The sequence below is a fragment of the Pseudophryne corroboree genome, chromosome 1 (assembly GCF_028390025.1).
Source record: "Pseudophryne corroboree isolate aPseCor3 chromosome 1, aPseCor3.hap2, whole genome shotgun sequence".
In the NCBI taxonomy this organism is placed as follows: Eukaryota; Metazoa; Chordata; class Amphibia; order Anura; family Myobatrachidae; genus Pseudophryne; species Pseudophryne corroboree.
Genome location: NC_086444.1, coordinates 1,017,835,285 through 1,017,842,782, shown reverse-complemented (window position 1 = coordinate 1,017,842,782; position 7,498 = coordinate 1,017,835,285).

Genomic DNA, 7,498 nt, shown 5'->3' with positions numbered 1-7,498 from the left:
TAATTCTCAGTACCTTAGGTATGAAAAGCAGAGGATGGAACACATACACCGACTGGTACACCCACGGTGTTACCAGACCGTCCACAGCTATTGCCTGAGGGTCTCTTAACCTGGCGCAATACCTGTCCCGTTTTTTGTTCAGACGGGACGCCATCATGTCCACCTTTGGTAATTCCCAACGGTTTACAATTATGTGGAAAACTTCCCCATGAAGTTCCCACTCTGCCGGGTGGAGGTCGTGCCTACTGAGGAAGTCTGCTTCCCAGTTTCCATTCCCGGAATGAAACACTGCTGACAGTGCTATCACATGATTTTCCGCCCAGCGAAAAGTCCTTGCAGTTTTTGCCACTGCCCTCCTGCTTCTTGTGCCGCCCTGTCTATTTACGTGGGCGACTGCCGTGATGTTTTATCCCACTGGATCAATACCGGCTGACCTTGAAGCAGAGGTCTTGCTAAGCTTAGAGCATTATAAATTTACCCTTAGCTATATTTATGTGGAGAAAAATTTCCAGACTTGATCACACTCCCTGGAAATTTTTTCCTTGTGTGACTGCTCCCCAGCCTCTCGGGCTGGCCTCCGTGGTCACCAACATCCAAAACTGAATGCCGAATCTGCGGCCCTCTAATGAGCACTCTGTAACCACCACAGGAGAGACACCCTTGTCCTTGGATATAGGGTTATCCGCTGATGCATCTGAAGATGCGATCCGGACCATTTGTCCAGCAGATCCCACTAAAAAGTTCTTGCATGAAATCTGCCGACTGGAATTGCTTCGAAGGAAGTCACCATTTTTTTTACCATGGCCCTTGTGCAATGATGCACTGATTTTAGGAGGTTCCTGACTAGCTCGGATAACTCCTTGGCTTTCTCTTCCGGGAGAAACACCTTTTTCTGGACTGTGTCCAGAATCATCCCTAAGCACAGGAGACTTGTTGTCGGGATCAGCTGCGATTTTGGAATATTTAGAATCCACCCCTGCTGTTGTAACAGTATCCGAGATAGTGCTACTCCGACCTCCAACTGTTCCCTGGACTTTGCCCTTATCAGGAGATCGTCCAAGTAAGGGATAATTAAGACGCCTTTTCTTCGAAGAAGAACCATCATTTCGGCCATTACCTTGGTAAAGACCCGGGGTGCCGTAGACAATCCAAACGGCAGCGTCTGAAACTGATAGTGACAGTTCTGTACCACGAACCTGAGGTACCCTTAGTGATAAGGGCAAATTTGGGACATGGATCCCGGTTCGTTATCACTGCTCTGAGTGACTCCATCTTGATTTGAACCTTTGTAAGTGTTCAAATTTTTTTAGATTTAGAATAAGTCTCACCTAGCCTTCTGGCTTCAGTACCACAATATAGTGTGGAATAATACCCCTTTTCTTGTTGTAGGAGGGGTAATTTAATTATCACCTGCTGGGAATACAGCTCGTGAATTTTTTCCCATACTGCCTCCTTGTCGGAGGGAGACCTTGGTAAAGCAGACTTCAGGAGCCTGCGCAGGGGAAACGTCTCGACATTCCAAACTGTACCCCTGGGATACTACTTGTAGGATCCAGGGGTCCTGTACGGTCTCAGCGTCATGCTGAGAGCTTGTCAGAAGCGGTGGAACGCTTCTGTTCCTGGGAATGGGCTGCCTGCTGCAGTCTTCTTCCCTTTCCTCTATCCCTGGGCAGATATGACTCTTATAGGGACGAAAGGACTGAAGCTGAAAAGACGGTGTCTTTTTCTGCAGAGATGTGACTTAGGGTAAAAACGGTGGATTTTCCAGCAGTTGCCGTAGCCACCAGGTCCGATGGACCGACCCCAAATAACTCCTCTTCCTTTATACGGCAATACACCTTTGTGCCGTTTGGAATCTGCATCACCTGACCACTGTCGTGTCCATAAACATCTTCTGGCAGATATGGACATCGCACTTACTCTTGATGCCAGAGTGCAAATATCCCTCTGTGCATCTCGCATATATAGAAATACATCCTTTAAATGCTCTATAGTCAATAAAATACTGTCCCTGTCAAGGGTATCAATATTTTTAGTCAGGGAATCCGACCAAGCCACCCCAGCTCTGCACATCCAGGCTGAGGCGATCGCTGGTCGCAGTATAACACCAGTATGTGTGTATATACTTTTTATGATATTTTTCCAGCCTCCTGTCAGCTGGCTCCTTGAGGACGGCCCTATCTATAGACGGTACCGCCACTTGTTCTGATAAGCGTGTGAGCGCCTTATCCACCCTAAGGGGTGTTTCCCAACGCGCCCTAACTTCTGGCGGGAAAGGGTATACCGCCCATATTTTCTATCGGGGGGAACCCACGCATCATCACACACTTCATTTAATTTATCTGATTCAGGAAAAACTACGGTAGTTTTTTCACATCCCACATAATACCCTCTTTTGTGGTACTTGTAGTATCAGAAATATGTAACACCTCCTTCATTGCCCTTAACGTGTGGCCCTAATAAGGAATACGTTTGTTTATTCACCGTCGACACTGGATTCAGTGTCCCTGTCTGTGTCTGTGTCGACCGACTAAAGTAAACGGGCGTTTTAAAACCCCTGACGGTGTTTTTGAGACGTCTGGACCGGTACTAATTGTTTGTCGGCCGTCTCATGTCGTCAACCGACCTTGGCGCGTGTTGACATTATCACGTAATTCCCTAAATAAGCCATCCATTCCGGTGTCGACTCCCTAGAGAGTGACATCACCATTACAGGCAATTGCTCCGCCTCCTCACCAACATCGTCCTCATAGATGTCGACACACACGTACCGACACACAGCACACACACAGGGAATGCTCTGATAGAGGACAGGACCTACTAGCCCTTTGGAGAGACAGAGGGAGAGTTTGCCAGCACACACCAAAAACGCTATAATTATATAGGGACAACCTTATATAAGTGTTTTCCCTTATAGCATCTTTTTTATATATTTCTAACGCCAAATTAGTGCCCCCCCTCTCTGTTTTAACCCTGTTTCTGTAGTGCAGTGCAGGGGAGAGCCTGGGAGCCTTCCCTCCAGCCTTTCTGTGAGGGAAAATGGCGCTGTGTGCTGAGGAGATAGGCCCCGCCCCTTTTTCGGCGGCCTCGTCTCCCGCTCTTAACGGATTCTGGCAGGGGTTAAATATCTCCATATAGCCCCCGGAGGCTATATGTGAGGTATTTTTAGCCAAAAAAGGTTTTCATTTGCCTCCCAGGGCGCCCCCCTCCCAGCGCCCTGCACCCTCAGTGACTGCCGTGTGAAGTGTGCTGAGAGGAAAATGGCGCACAGCTGCAGTGCTGTGCGCTACCTTAAGAAGACTGAGGAGTCTTCTGCCGCCGATTCTGGACCTCTTCTCGTTTCAGCATCTGCAAGGGGGCCGGCGGCGAGGCTCCGGTGACCATCCAGGCTGTACCTGTGATCGTCCCTCTGGAGCTAATGTCCAGTAGCCAAGAAGCCAATCCATCCTGCACGCAGGTGAGTTCACTTCTTCTCCCCTAAGTCCCTCGTTGCAGTGATCCTGTTGCCAGCAGGACTCACTGTAAAATAAAAAACCTAAGCTAAACTTTTCTAAGCAGCTCTTTAGGAGAGCCACCTAGATTGCACCCTTCTCGGCCGGGCACAAAAATCTAACTGAGGCTTGGAGGGGGGTCATGGGGGGAGGAGCCAGTGCACACCACCTGATCCTAAAGCTTTACTTTTTGTGCCCTGTCTCCTGCGGAGCCGCTATTCCCCATGGTCCTTTCAGGAACCCCAGCATCCACTAGGACGATAGAGAAATATTGTTTTTTGCGCCTAATTATGTGCCCCCCCTCTCTTTTTACCATCTTCTACCATGTATCTGCAGGGGAGAGCCTGGGGAGCTTCCTCTCAGCGGAGCTGTGGAGAAAAAATGGTGCTGGTGAGTGCTGAGGAAGAAGCTCCGCCCCCTCGGCGGCGGGCTTCTGTCCCGCTTAAATATGCAATTTTTGGCGGGGGCTCATACATATATACAGTGCCCAGCTGTATATATGTTTAACTTTTGCCAAAAGAGGTCCCAAATGCTGCCCAGGGCGCCCCCCCCCCTGCACCCTTACAGTGACCGGAGTATGTGAGGTGTGTGGGAGCAATGGCGCACAGCTGCAGTGCTGTGCGTTACCTCAGTGAAGAACAGAGTCTTCTGCCACCTGTGAAGTCTTCTTTGCTTCTCATACTCACCCGGCTTCTATCTTCCGGCTCTGCGAGGGGGACGGCGGCGCGGCTCTGGGATCGGACGGCGAGGGTGAGATCCTGCGTATGATCCCTTTGGAGCTAATGGTGTCCAGTAGCCTAAGAAGCAGGACCTAGCTTCAGAGAGTAGGGCTGCTTCTCTCCCCTCAGTCCCACGATGCAGGGAGTCTGTTGCCAGCAGAGCTCCCTGAAAATAAAAAACCTAACAAAATACTTTCACTCAGCAAACTCAGGAGAGCTAACTGAAAAGCACCCAGCTCGTCTGGGCATAGTATCAAACTGAGGTCTGCAGGAGGGGCATAGAGGGAGGAGCCAGTGCACACCAGAACCTAAATTCTTTCGTAAAGTGCCCATGTCTCCTGCGGAGCCCGTCTATCCCCATGGTCCTTACGGAGTCCCCAGCATCCACTAGGACGTTAGAGAAACCCTCTTTTGTTCCGTGTCCAGAATCATGCCTAAGAACGATAGCCGAGTCGTTGGAACCAACTGTGACTTTGGTAGCTTTACAATCCATCCATGCTGCTGGAGCACTCTCAGGGAAAGCGACACGCTTTTCAGCAACTTATCTCTCGATCTCGCTTTTATCAGGAGATCGTCCAAGTACGGGATAATTGTGACTCCCTGCCTGCGCAGGAGCACCATCATTTCCGCCATTACCTTGGTGAAAATCCTCGGGGCCGTGGAAAGCCCAAACGGCAACATCTGAAACTGGTAATGACAGCCCTGTACAGCGAATCTCAAGTACGCCTTGAAAAAGCCCCATTTGCGGGGAGAAACGCGTTGGTTGAGTGCTTACAGGCGGTTCCTGCATGATTTGGTTTCTTGAGGTTGGATTTGTGGTTATACTATCTTGCTGGTTAGTGCTGTTTTCGGCCGGCGGCCATATCAGCTCCTTCACTGTCCGCCCTTGAACCAATTTTGTGTTAAGGTCCACTGTTTGTATATGTTTTTTAATTTTATTCAAGTGTTTTTAATTATTACACTTCTTTGAATATCCTTGGAGCCATATATAAAGAAACCGCTACGTGAGGATTCGCGGCTTGTTCTGAGTGAGTAATGGTACGCATTGTACTATATACCTGACCTATAGTTATTTGGTGGAATGAAAGATACCTTTATGTGTGAAGATCAGTCCTATTAATTGTGAGTGGGGTACGCCATCCATCTTCTTTGAAAATTGATGTCCATGCTGCATTGTGCATTTTCAGCATTTAAAGACGTACTACACCATGATGCATATTTTTTGCTTTTGTTCACATATCTTGTTGATACGTCGTATGGAGTGGAAGATTTGATCGTCCTTAGATAACTACAGGAGGAATCACCCTGGGATTGGACTCTATTTAACACATTCATATGGACTATAAGTATTTTTCCAGTTATTTCATATGAAACTACACTGAGCGCTATTATTTGAGTTTTTTTTGTTTATTGTAAGCCTAAGAAGCAGAGCCTATCATTCAAGTAGGTCTGCTTCTCTCCCCTCAGTCCCACGATGCAGGGAGCCTGTTGTCAGCAGTGCTCCCTGAAAATAAAAACCTAACAAAAAGTATTTTCAGAGAAACTCAGGGGAGCTCCCCTGCAGTGCACCAAGTCTCCTCTGGGCACAGGATCTGACTGAGGTCTGGAGGAGGGGCAGAGGGAGGAGCCAGTGCACACCCATTCTAAAGTCTTTAGAGTGCCCATGTCTCCTGCGGAGCCCGTCTATACCCCATGGTCCTTACAGAGTTCCCAGCATCCTCTAGGACGTAAGAGAAATATATATATATGTTTGTTATAAGCACAGCAGTGTAACCACTGTATATATGCTTCCCCCTTTCTATAAGACACCCTGGTACCAGTAGAATTGGTGATTCAGTGGGCTCTGTGGAGGAACAGTCTCAGCGTGCAGCTTGTAGTCAGCAGCAGCAGGAAACGGTGCCTTTCAGCTTCTGGTTGTGCTCTCTGGGAATCCCCGCCCCTTCAATGGCGCGCAGTCTCTATATAGATTATACTGGCTTTAAAAAAAAAAAAAAAAGGAAATTAGGATCCCCTTTTACTTAGCGCCAGTGTGGGTCCCCAGCGGGCACCGCAGCTCGAAGGCCGGTGACCACCATGCCCTAATGCCGCCATTGTCACCGGCATACCCTCCAACTGTACCTTTTTAATAGGTACAGTACCTTTTTTTATGGTCTGTACCGATTTTTGGCTCTCCAAACTTCCATTGAAAGTATAGGAAAAGGGGCGTGGCTCTAATTTTTACCTATTTTTATGTGTAAAATGTTGGAGGGTATGGTCACCGGGACCCACTAACTCACCGCACCGCGTCTACTTCGACATCTGCTAGGGGTGGCGGCATGCTGTCGGCGTGGGCTCACACCCTGGGGTATGAGAAACAGTGCCTCAGGAGCTTAGTGTCCTGTCAGCGGGGATACCATACCCTCCAACATTTTACACAGAAAAACCGGTACAAATACGAAAAAGGGGCGTGGTCGTGGGTAAAGGGGGCGTGGTCACGTACATTTTCCTATACTTTCAATGGAAGTTTGGAGAGCCAAAAATCGGTACAGAGTCTACAGACCATAAAAAAAAGGTACAGTTGGAGGGTATAGGATACAAACCATTAACTCTATAGGAAGTTAGTTCGTGCCCCCCCTCCCCCCAAGTCCCACGACACAAGCACACTGGTTGCCAACCAGTGCTTCCTGAAAAATAATAAACTAACATAAAATCTGAAGAAAACTCTCTGGAGCTCGAGATAATGCACCCGCCTCCACATTTTTCTAAACTGAGTCTGCTAGGAGGGGCATACAGGGGAGGAGCCAGCACATAATAATGATTTCTTAAAGTGCCAGGCTCCAATGGACCTGATCTATAGCCCATGGTACTAATGTCACCCCAGTATCCACTAGGACGTTACAGAAATAAATCTATGTGTGGACCCACACTCACACACATACAGTAGCATCCCCAAAGGTCTATAAGCATTTGCTGTGTGCTTGTGGGTGTGAGCTTTTCCTCACTACTGCCAACCGACCCGCTATTTGTATATATTTTCAGCTTTTTTTTTTTTTTTTTCATTTTTGATTCGATTCATTTTTATTTGATTGAATGTTTATTATCTATATTTCTTCTATCAATTTATCCACCAGTCAGACTTATATATTAAACACTTCCTATCGCTTCTATCACTGGTCATATCAATCAGCAAAGTGGTCTGTGTTATTAGAAACTGCTATATACACATAGGCACGCTGTGATTTGTATAATACTGTAGCATTTTTTTCTGATACAGTACAAGCACATCACCTGCTGCCCTGCCTGGAGCTT